Below are 12,132 nucleotides of genomic sequence, written 5' to 3'. Positions count from 1 at the left end.
TATTCTGGCTGGAAAACACAGCAAGAAGAAACAGTTCTTTCCTAACACGCTTTTTTCCAAACTACACATTAGCAGCGTTCCCAAAATACACTGTGGTTTCCTGAAGGGTATTTAGGGAACAGAGCCCAGACAACAGAAACACACACAATCATTACACATATATGGTCACAAGAGGCTGCATTTGTAGATATTCAAAAAAACAAAAACAAACAAACAAAGAAACAAACAGGGCTTCGTTGGGTCGGGTAAACATCTTAGATATTTCAGGGTTTTAATTTTTCCTGATTGGAAATTTTAACAGTAAAGACACACAGTGCATGCAGCAGTGACTCTTGCGAAATCTGTCTGGGCACCAGTCTGTCTGAACTGACCCATTTAGAAAAAGAAAGAGGGAGAGTGCAGTCAAGTTAGAAAGAGTGCATTATGTAGGCCACGGTTTATAGGAGGCTCTTGTGCTGAGGACACGGCTGTGTGTGTGTTTGTGCATCTCTTTGTGAGCAGGAAATGGTTGAATGCAGTTTGATGTATGTTAAAGCGGAGCATCAGTGCCAGAGTGTGCATCTGTGTGCGTTTGTTTTGTTTGTTTGTGGTAGTATAACTGACCAACAAGGAAGTGACACCAGCTACTGTAATTTCACAGCGAGGTTAGGACCTCAAATGTTTCTCAATAATGTTAAAACAGAGTATTTTCATTATCAAAACCAGTGACTGCGTCTGTATATTTGGGTGCGATTTGGATTATGTTTGCCCTGCAAAGTTTCTACTTTTAATATTAACAACAGACAGTAATAGATAGTTAAATCATAAAGTTGATTTGTGGTCAGTAAGTCTCCATCCACACATCTGCTGCTTATCTGGGGCTGGGTCATGAAGGCAGCCATTTAAGCGAAGCCTAATCTTTCCTCTCTGCCGCCACATCCACTCCAGTGTGTTCTGACCTCCTCCTATTTGATCTCAGGAGGTATCATAGTCAGATCCCCAACTCACCTCTTTTTGAAGCAGAGGACTAGCAGCTCTACCTAGAATCCCTCCCAAATGACCAAACTCTTCACCCCCATCTCTGAGGGAGAGCTCAGACACCCTTCGGAGGAAGGTCATTTCCACTATTTGTATCCATGATCTCATTTTCTGTCACTACCCAGAACTTGTGAGGATGGGAATACAGATCTACCAGTAAATCAACAGCTTTGCTTTTACACTCAATTAAAACAATCAACGATTAATGCAAGCTGGACAGATCAAAAATATGCAGACTTAAAAACGGGATGCAACCTACTAGTAAGCACAAACATAGTAGGCAATTGATTTAACTGTGTATAACTGTAGTTATCTGCTGGTTCTGTCATGTTATGACTCCACCTGCTACTAGCCCTACTACATGGCAGCACCCCGCTCTCTTTCTGTGATGGAAACTTGCAAACATGCAAGGTAAAAAAAGTAAGACAAGACTGCTGCACCATGCAGTACTCTTTGATGTAGAAGTGAGCAGGTGTATGTGTTCAGCGAACACTGGTATATAGCCACAAAAGCAAATGTGTAACCACGTTGTGCACAAGGCTGAGGACACTGGCCTGACAGGAAGGAAGGCTGCGGGTGATAGCGCTTCTAATGTTAGCCACACTGGGCAAAGTATGACATCATTTGTACGTATCAGCACAGTGCAAAGGGAAGCATTTCTCACAGACATTTAAAACATAATTTGGTTTTTAAATAATGGTCATCTTGAATACACAAGCACTATTTGTATGGCAAATGTTTAACCCTGACCATTGGTTGTTTAAATACTCATAAAACATTCAAAACCAATGTTAACTAGTCACCACTTGCAACAGAGAGCAGCGTCTCCAGTAACGTGCCTGTCGAAATGTGAAACAAAGTCACAATTTCTACTTCTAAGACCATGAAGTCACAATGAAAGTTGACCTTTGAGACAAAATGTTATGCATTCATCCAGTTAGCATATGTGTTAAATTCCGTCCTAGCTGCTAATGGGGTTGCTAAATTATGGCCGAACATGTGTTTTTATGGTGCAGACCTTTTATTACCAAATTGTAATCATGACATGGAAATATGACGTAAACCTAGATAATCTAATCAGTTCATTCTTGAGTCCAAGTTATATCTGTGAAATACTTAAAAGAAACTTCCTCAAGGTTTATATGATCAGGGTCAAAAAACAAACCCACCACCCACAGCTGTCTTTGACCCAGAGGCATAAAAACATCTCTCTCAAAAAAAAAAAAAAAAAATTAGTTTTTTGGCATTTTCCAAGAAAACACGAGCTCCATAAGTTCTGAGTGAGGGTGAGGTGACACAGCCGTGTCCTCACAAGTGGTGTGAGGCAGATTTTTTTTTTTTTTTTTTTTTTTTTTTTAAATAGTTCTCATAACATTTTACATAATTGGTTACACAACCTGCCACCCTATGACTTTTTAATCTGGCACCTCACAGTTACACTCATTTGCTCTGCAAGACACAGAGACAACCACACACAGAAAATTTCACATTATTGGAAGTAACTTATAATGTTCAAATTAAAAACAAAACATTATTCATCACATTTTTCTCAGTTAATAATTTAGCTAGAAATTTAGGTTCTTTCAATGCGACCCATTCATCTCATTTGTTGGGCAGCTCAGTGGAGCTGATGCTCACTGCAAGTAATAATGCAAGTTGCGGGCTTTGGTTTGTGTAGGTAACCCTTTAATGTCTAATGTATCAGTCCGACAGATGTAAGTAAACGTAGAGTGAGAGAGTCCACATAAAAAGCAGGTTGTGAAAGGATCAAACACGAAACCTTCACCTACAAGAATGTGGTTTGTGTCTCGTGTAAGTAAATGTGGTCCAGCAACTCTGTTACTGTCTATCACTGCCTATTACAGTAAATCAGCACTATTTAAGTCTGTTATTTTTAGACCGACCACACTATTTTCACATTTAAGAACACTGGTTAGGCTGAGGCAAAAAAACAAAACAACAAACAAGGCCCAGTCTTGCCTGAATTTTAGAGCACATCCTTTTATTTTTAAAGACATATACGATAAGCTTATGCCAAAAGAAGCAGTGACACTACAAGACTGAAAATAGAGGACTATTAACTCGTTTGAACTTTGAGCTCACAGCTTTATTTGAAACAGGATGCAACAGTGCAGCAGGTGCCTGGCAGCAATGACGCACACATGCACTTTTCTTATTCACAGTATTTGAAAATGTTTAAACCAATGAAAGACACTTTTCAACACTGGGGGGAAAATAGCAAAGTAAAACTTTACCAACAGGCAATGGAAGCCAGATTCAAGAGTCCAATATTGGGCAAAACTGACATGTTGTTTAATGTTTTGTTCTTTAAAAAAAAAAAAAAACACAGCTACGGTCAGTAAGTGCAGTGTATGCTTGCCTAATCCTTGTCATATACAAGTGTATACATTGTTTCACTTCCTCATCAAACCAAATTAACATCGGAGGTTTTGGATGTTGGCTGAAATGAGTCACTTTAGGTTTTACATTTGTAGCAGTAAGAGTTCACGAAACAGGTTTCATCTGCATATAAGGAAAGCTTACATAGCTAAAATGATGAGCTTAAAACGATGGGCTGTTAGACTAAACAGGTTAGTCGCCTTCAATGCTGTTCAAACTTCAAAAAGAGATGGAAAAGACAAGAAATTCTGCTTCTTTTTCCCCCAATTTTGCTACTTGAAAACAAACCTACACATGACTGAAAGGGTCAGGTAGGGTTATAAGGTGCCTCATCATGGTCCGATCTTTAGCAAAGCAGTTCCCAGAGCTTGTTTTACAATATCATAACTAGACAGGTCTTCAGTCAAGACAGAAAACTGCATTATAAAACAAACTTCTTCATTTTTCCATCCTACTCACTTCTAATACAAACTGACAGTCGGATCATGTGTCTTTGGGATCTCTAATGAAAACATGAGCACAGGAGGAGACCTCCTTCACAAGTCTCATATCTTGTGATGTGTAACACTAGCTGCTCTCCTCCTATCTGGGTGCTTCATGTTTCATGATGGGAGTAGGTTACCTCTCTGGGCTGGGTGAGAGGGCACATGTGTGCATGCCTGCAGGAAACATGAGGCTGCACGGACGGCAATAGAGAGTCAAAGCAGCAAGGAGATGTTTTTCATCGTAGGGTGATTTCCTGACTATCTCAAGTCACACCAAACAACCTTACAGTTGATCTACCGTAAACCCTTATAAACAGACAGCAAATTGGACATTTAACTGTGATGTTTGTTTAAGCTGAACAGTTTGTTAGACAAGACAAATCAAATGAGCAAGACTTTCCAAAAAAAAAACAAAAAACCCCAAAACACAGCTTCTTGGTTGTCTGTAGCAGTTTCACTTAAATACAGGCTTTAAATGAAGTTATATTTACAGCTCTAAACATAGAAAAGGGCCTTTGTGGTCGGAGGACGCAGCCAGTGTCATCTGTTTTTAAGTTTTACAACTAGGCTTCAACAACATGCAAAACACAAGTTAATTTTATCAAAACAACCACACGCTAAACTTCAGTCCCTTCATGTGAGAAAAACTCAAAACTGCAAGCCGGTCAATTCAGAAATCCATCCATCTGCCAAGCCTCACATCTCATTATTTGGACAAATAATTGAGTGTAATGATGCCCATTAAACTGATCAGAGCAATCAGGAATGCATTCAGATACTAAAAGCCATGAAGTTAAAATCTGGCTTAAACTGTGTCTGCCAAATTTGAGATCTGCCACAAAATAGTCCATATTTATGACACATCCATCTAGAGTAACTCATAAGCAGGAGTCAGGTTAATTTTCAGTAGTGGAAAGCCTTCAGTGCTGCTCTACATCCCAGTAAGTATTGAGGTATAAACTACAAATACCTCAATGAGAGACCAAAGCGAGCAATAATCATAAAACACACCTGTCTTCCAACTCATAAGCCTGATTCTACAGCCACAGGAAGAATGTAACGTGCGCATGTAGATCGTTCGTGTGTTCATAATTTAGGACCAAGCATCTGCACGTTTCCCTTGTACAATTTTCACTGAGCATTATTACTATGCTTCAATAAAATAAAGCGATATATTCATACAAAATGCCTCAGGTAAGCAGCTTTTCTGCCTTAGACACAACTTGAAAGCAAACTCGAATCATCTAATATGCATGTCCGACATTTGGATGCTAAATCAAATTTGCACTGAAACAAAAACAGAATAAAACACAATGCATGCATACATCTACTACTACTACTACTACTAATAATAATAATAAATTCATAATGCCTATAAACAAAACAAAAATTGTAATGTTATTAGTTCACTTTGCCTTTTACGTGTCTTTTTGTGGACAGCGGGTTTCATTAAAATACAAGTGCTAAGAGCTGGAGAAACTATTCAAAGAAAGATTATGTCCGTTGACTTAACTTTGTACAGCAGTTGTAGCTACACTAGATAATTAGTTATTACTGCATCTTGTTTTGATTGTATGATTGGTGGCTACTGGCATAGTTACCATAGACTGCACATAAAAAGGAAAAGTGTAGCCACTGTGATTTCATGCCTCTCTGCTGAGGCAGATGATGTTTCACTGTCAGCTGACACCATGTTTTGGACCCAGAGGTGACCATATTTGTACATGTGAGTGGAGACTGTACAGCTGAAATGCAGACCTGCATGTGTGGTACTTCTTGCTAACAGGTTAACGTGTGTTTTATGGCATCATGTTTGTGTATTTGCAACCAATGCAAATGTACTAGCGTGCATTCTTCCAACAACTCAGCAGCATGTAGTTCGACATTTAAGCTGTAAAGTAAGCTTAAACAAGGAAGGGAGAGGCAGGGGAGTTTAGCCCCTGTCACTTTTGTGGTAAAGAACATCAAAGACTAGAAATAAAAACAAAATAAAAATAAAATAAAACAGCATGAGAAGCACAGATACATTGCTCAAGTTCATCAGAAAGCAGACATGTCTGTGCAAACGATGCTCCGCCCCCTCCTCCCCCACTAACATGTAGCAGGTGAGAAAGACGACCATGTGTAGAGCTACTTTACAGCTGTAAATGAAAACACTGCTAACACTGACACGTGTTGGAAGGAGACTCTCTACCGTGGCAACAACACCAACTTAAATAAAGACATGAAAGACCACAAAAAAGAAAAACCCTTTATCCCAGAACAAACAGAAAAAGAAACGAAGCGAGGAGGAAGGAAATTAATCAGACAGACCCAGACCCCAGCACAGACACAGCTCACCGTTACACTTCTTTCAGAGAAGCAATGAGTAACCAGGTACATAAGATCTTCAGCATTAGTTAATGTTAGTTTAGACTGATTACTACAGACTATATTCAGACATTAAAATAATAACACTATGACAATAACAATATGTAAATTATTCAATTTTAAACAAAAAAATGTATATATATTTTTACCTGAAACCTGATTTATGAAGAATGTCTGATTATAATAACCTTTAACTGTAACCTACAAGTCTTTAGGCACTACTGTCCTGTATTTACTTTTGGTATCGGATTGATACCGAAAGACTCAGACGGACTGCAAGTCACAGACACCAACATCCTTTGTCAGATAATTACAGAGAAAATATTTGAAAAGGCACTGAAACAAACAAACATTGCTCACAGGTCCAGTTCAGTGTGTAGAATTAATAAAGGTGAGGCCTCGCAAGTAACTAAGGTTACAGCTCCTTTGTCACGGTAGCTGCCAATCAAAACAGGCACATCCCTAAATTTAAGCCTTCAGATGAGTGTTGCACAGGGTAGTATTCTAGAGAAAAATACTTTTGTTTAATTTGGGGTCTTACTCACTTTTGGAACCTGTGGCCATTAGAGGAACTGGAATTTTTGACACTACCATGATGGCTTTAATTTCATTTTTTTTAAGTTGCTGATGGATATGAAAGCCCGTTTCCGCCACACAAAGAAAAAAATTTCGAGAAAATAACTCAAAATTTCAAGTTATTAACTACACATTTGGAGAAAAGTAGCTCGAAATTTTGACTTTTCTCCAAATTTTTAGTTAATGACTCAAAATTTCGAGTTAGCGCTGCCAATCAGTAATCTACGTGAATGACGTCATTTCCTTGTTACCCGGAAACTGAAGCCCTCAGCTACAAATGCTACAGCTAAGCTACCAATATTACAGCCAGTCATGAATGCACAAATTGCTGATTATTTTCAGCATGGCTTCACAAATGATGAAATCCTTGTGTTATTAGCTGAACAACATGGCGTTACTATCAGCAAACGTACTCTCAAAAGCGCCAATTTGTTGCGATCCAGTTTTGAGGGTGCATACCACGTAGATTACCGATTGGCAGAGCCAACTCGAAATTGCCCCAAAAATGTGTATTTTTGGGGCAATTTTGTGTCACCCCTAGTCAGTGGCAACTTGTTGGACTGGAAAACACACACACCACGAATACCAACCACAGACTTTGTTCACTTGACACTCTAGTCTGCGCGCACACACAAACACCAAGTGTTTGCTACTTGTCTGACCTTCTCAAAAGGGAAGTATTGCTTTTTTCACAGTCTCATTTTTCCATCTGTCTCTCTTTTTCAGACACAGTGAACAGAACTCATGAACTGCTGTTGCCGTCTGAGCAGAGCAGCTCTGTGTGTAAGCTTGACTGAAGACACCCTCATAACCGTCTGTGTGAGGTTTCAAGAATCTCCTCCATTTCATACAGAGGGCACTCAGACACAGGACTCACCTCTGTTTGGGCCGTGTAGCTTGACTGGAGACTGTTGAAACCAGACAACTGTAAAACAGAAAGAGTGTCGTTTCAGACTACTTGCAATGAAACAATCGCATTTGAGATTCAAAGCAACAGCAGCAGCAAGTGTTTGTGTGCATCTCAGGCTCTCACGTACTATACTGGCTTTCTGGTCACTCACTAAAATGGGGCTCTAATGCATGTGCAAGTGCCTCCTGAGCACTGTGTAATTGGACTTTGGCGTGGGTCCATGTCAGGAGACTCCACAGGGGGGGGTTAAAAAGCAGCGTGTATCATTTGCTGAACTTCAAATGAACACAAACACAGAAAGTCTGCCTGCAGACAGTATGAATTCTCAGAAACTGTAATGATTAACAACAGGCAGCAAGGGACCCAAATATTCAACCTAACAGGGCAGCTCTTGTTTAAAGTCAAGAGAAGGATTGGTATAATCACAATCATCCTCACAATTCTTCCTTCATCATCGACATGCTGTCGTTATTGCCATCAATTTACCCTCAACAATAACCTTCCAGGTAATAACAGGGCAGGCAGTCCCAGCATGTCCTGAAGTAATTCCTAAAACGCCACACTTTCCCCCTAGAATCAGAGTTTTACGACTCAGAAAATTATGAGAAAATTGCATTTAAACCAATCAGACTCAGATAAAACAAACAAACTCAGGTAATTTGTGCTAGTAAATGATCAGATATGATTAGCATTATTACATTATTGTAATGTCATACTGAAGTGATGGACAACAGTAAAAACCCTTCGCAATTACCCAAGTTAAAGAATGACTTGTAACCTCAGGGAGTCATGAAATGATCTCCTTATCGCATTAATAGAGATAAGACAGGATGCTTATTAAAAAAAAAAAAAAAAGTTTGCAACACAGCTGAGACCTTATGACTTTAGATATGAGGCTTTGTGGTAAGTTTCACTTATAGTCCAGTATTTTGTTTCACAGTGATGAAGATTTATCCCAAATGGGGGAAAAAGGAACACGAAACAATCACGCTGGTTGGTTACAGTAGCTTAGATGTGTAAAAGAGGGGAACCTGCCCTTTGCTGCCAAAAAGCCAATCTAAGATCTCAATCACTTTGAATTGCAAAACCTTGCAAGAGGCGTCCGATGCTCCTGTCAGTTTGGCTGCACTTCCTGTTCACAATAATATTCTTATCAGCTCGTGATGTGTGACCAGTTTGCAGAACTTTCATACAGATAGAGCTCTTTTCTGAGAAAAATTATTAAAAGCACCTGTGTGTGTGCGCATCAGCTGGCACCAGTAGGATAATGCACAGAGCTGTATCAATCCAAGCAGAACTACAGCGTTTAGCACGGATCCTCATCGGGTCCAGAGTCAAAATGCTCCCACTGGTAAAACCTGATGTACTGAAATGCCTACCAGCTCTCAGGACATAACCTCTTGATCCACCACTAAATATTAAACATTTGATTTTATTTCTTTTATGTAGCTGGATTTTCTTCCATTTAACATGTGTGCTCATTAGAGACCTCCAGCTGTCAAGAGGAGACTATATTGAGCTTTAATTACACACAGTTCTCATAAACTTTATAGAGTCTTTGACAAGTGGCATTTATAACCAGAGCATTAATGAGATCTAGCTCACAATTCACCACAAGTTACTGCCTGTAAAAACAGCAAATGCAACATTGACCTTGAGCACAACTTGGGTAAAGATCCGTTTGATAAGGTCACTGGTCCTTCACCCAATTGAGGACAAGTCCTCAGACCCCATTAAGTCTTAGGGGAGATGGTTTTTGCAGTGATTTGAGTTTGTGCCACACAGCAAGGAGCTGCTGGGCTCAAACACCTTTTCTGAGGAGTCTGGCTGCTCTGTTTGGCTTTCCTGTCCAACTACTGCTTAAACAGGTGAGTCTAAACTGGCTGACGGTCTATTAGCAGTCTGATGGACTGTTGACCTGTCTATGATGTAACCCACCTTTCACCCTATATCTAAAACTGCCCATTTTTCTTCTTTAATGTTGCTGTGCATTTTGACTGCTGATTTAATATATCACAAAAAAAAAAAAAAGTTATCTTTTTACCCAGACTATTTTGTCCTCATAATCACTGAAAGCTATAACCACCACTGAGATTAAGCTCAGAATAAATAGCCCAGTCCTAGTGGATTTGGGACGTTTATAGAACAAGAATTTCCAGAGGCATTACTAAATGTTTCCTTGTTCTTATTTTGTATTAAAGCAGCATTCAGACTTAACAGGATGCGTGCATTTCTGTGACTTCCTGTGTAAACTGTTGGAGTCCCAACTGCAGCTTCTGGTCACTGCCACCTTGTTACTGACTGCTCTTTTAGCTGCAGTACAGCTAAGGTGATAACAAAGAAATGGTTAAGTGATTATGAGGTCAACTGACCTTTCTGCTCACAATCACCACTGCAGCGACTTTATTTCTACGCATGATATCACTTCCATGCAGGCCAAGCTGCAGCCGTAGCATAAAATAATATAGCAGATGAGTGTGTGATATAACCATGTTGCAGCTGATGATATAACAAGCTCTGCAGGCAGATTCACGCTCCACAAAACAAAATGCAATCCATCGTCTCAGAGCTCCTCAAAGAGACAAATAAATGAAGGGGGAATGCAACAAGGAGACAACAGGTGAGGATGAGATAGAGATGCAGAGAATGCACTCTCACGTGTGCAAAAGTAGAAACTATTTACAGAAACACTGCTTTTATTTTAAATTACTTTAATTACTAAAGCTAGAAATAACAGCCCAGAGAACATATGCAAGAAGTGGGATCTCTCTCTAGCCAGCCTTGGGCATGCCTTCATCCACACTTTGTCAGGTGAAGACAAATGACAATTAAGGCCTTGCAGGACCAAGAGACTCTTGCAATGTCCAAAGGGTGTAAAAATATACAGAAGGCCACTCAACGAGGGAGTCACTCTCTACAAGTCACATTTGTGTGTGCACACCACGATGCGGCGCAGATACATGGTCTGACTTGTAGTAGTGGACCAGCAGATGATTAATCAGTGTTTTAAAGGCACACGAGCTGCCTAGTCCTACCCTGTTTGTGTGTCTGGGCATTAACAGGAATCCCATGTGTGTGCAACACCACAGTGAATATGCAACATAACACAAAAGTGATATCAGTAATCTACTTTCTGTCAGGAAGAAAACAAACAAACTGCACTTTTGAACCACAGCTTCCTGCAGCGAGGCAGGAAAACGAGCACTGAACTGCCTTGCTCAAAGGCACTTCATAATGGATTTAAGTGAGATCTCGGATGTCATTCCCAGTTTTTTCTTGTTAAACAGGTAGTTCCTAGTAGCTCCTTTTGGGGAAAACCCCTTCCTATTGATGATCATATGACTAACACAACCCTACTGAGTCTAAGAAAACTTTATTTCTCTACCCCGAATACGAGGCCCTACAGTATAAGCTGTACATGGGGTTCACAGCAAGCGAGATTAAAGGTTTGCTTAGCTGTTGCACAAGTCACATACTTGCTGTTTGATTTAAAAAAAATAAAATAAAACAAAATGTTCCACTCCTGGCTGAATTGCAAACACAGTCAGGTATAACTGCTCCAACAGCGGAAAAAACTCAGCAGCTGATCATTTTTACTGCTGTTGTCACCGTGTTTGTAAGGATAATCAGGATAATCTGATCTGCTTCTTCAGCGTGTACGGCTTAATAGGAAAAAGTGATTTTTAGGCTTAAAAGCAACTCAACCGGTGCGACACAGCCGACTAATTTAGAGGTCGAATTATGACTGCAGATAGAAATCTGGGTGAGCGATGACTTTGTTGGTCAGACATTGGAGCAGACAGACGGGCTCAACGATAAACTTGTTGGATAATCAGTAGGCCTGCCAAACTGAGAGCCTGACCCCCTGCAGAAGCCTGCAGCAGTTTCACTTCTCTGACACAGTCACTAACAGGTTTTAAAGCAGAGTAAAATAGAGTAGAAGAGACAGATAAAGATTTGAATAATGTAGATGAGCACAAGGCGAACTGCTGTTACTGGCCTATCACATATATTGGCACATCTGTTAGTTGAGATACACAGACATGAAGGACATGCACGGACATTTGTATTTTTTTAATTTTTTTTTTTTTTTTTTTTTTTTTTAAATAGAGTGGCTGTAGCCCTCAGCAATATCTGCAGCACATGCAGCAGAGTACATCACAGCTTAGCAGACTACGGGCACCCTGATGGCTTCCGATTACTTGTATACCTGCAAGCAGTTGGCTGGTTAAAAGAAATGCAATGTTTATGGACAGCCACAAAAAACAGACATAAAATTATAGCTGCTCAGATGCATGTTTTAATTGATTTAAAAGACTGTGCAGGAGGGCACTAGTAATTTTTGTGCCATTTTATGTCCTATAAGCCATCTTT

The 12,132-nt window shown here is 39.8% G+C and overlaps 1 protein-coding gene across 4 annotated transcripts in view; it reads right to left on the bottom strand.

The window, feature by feature from the left end:
* LOC120735696 (protein PHTF2-like) overlaps positions 1-12,132 on the bottom strand; it is a 54,469-nt gene that overhangs the window by 40,352 nt on the left and 1,985 nt on the right. For 3 of the 4 annotated variants that reach the window (XM_040035247.1, XM_040035243.1, XM_040035246.1), the window contains exon 2: positions 7,726-7,773. The exons of the other annotated variant lie outside the window; for it this stretch is intronic. The gene's annotated coding sequence lies outside the window, so the exon portion shown is untranslated. The remainder of the gene's footprint in view (positions 1-7,725; positions 7,774-12,132) is intronic. 4 annotated transcript variants of the gene reach the window in all.

This window comes from Simochromis diagramma, unplaced genomic scaffold (genome assembly GCF_900408965.1).
Source record: "Simochromis diagramma unplaced genomic scaffold, fSimDia1.1 OVJJ01000816.1, whole genome shotgun sequence".
NCBI lineage: Eukaryota > Metazoa > Chordata > Actinopteri > Cichliformes > Cichlidae > Simochromis > Simochromis diagramma.
Note: the sequence above shows the minus strand (reverse complement) of the source record. Positions and strands in the feature narration are given on the sequence as shown.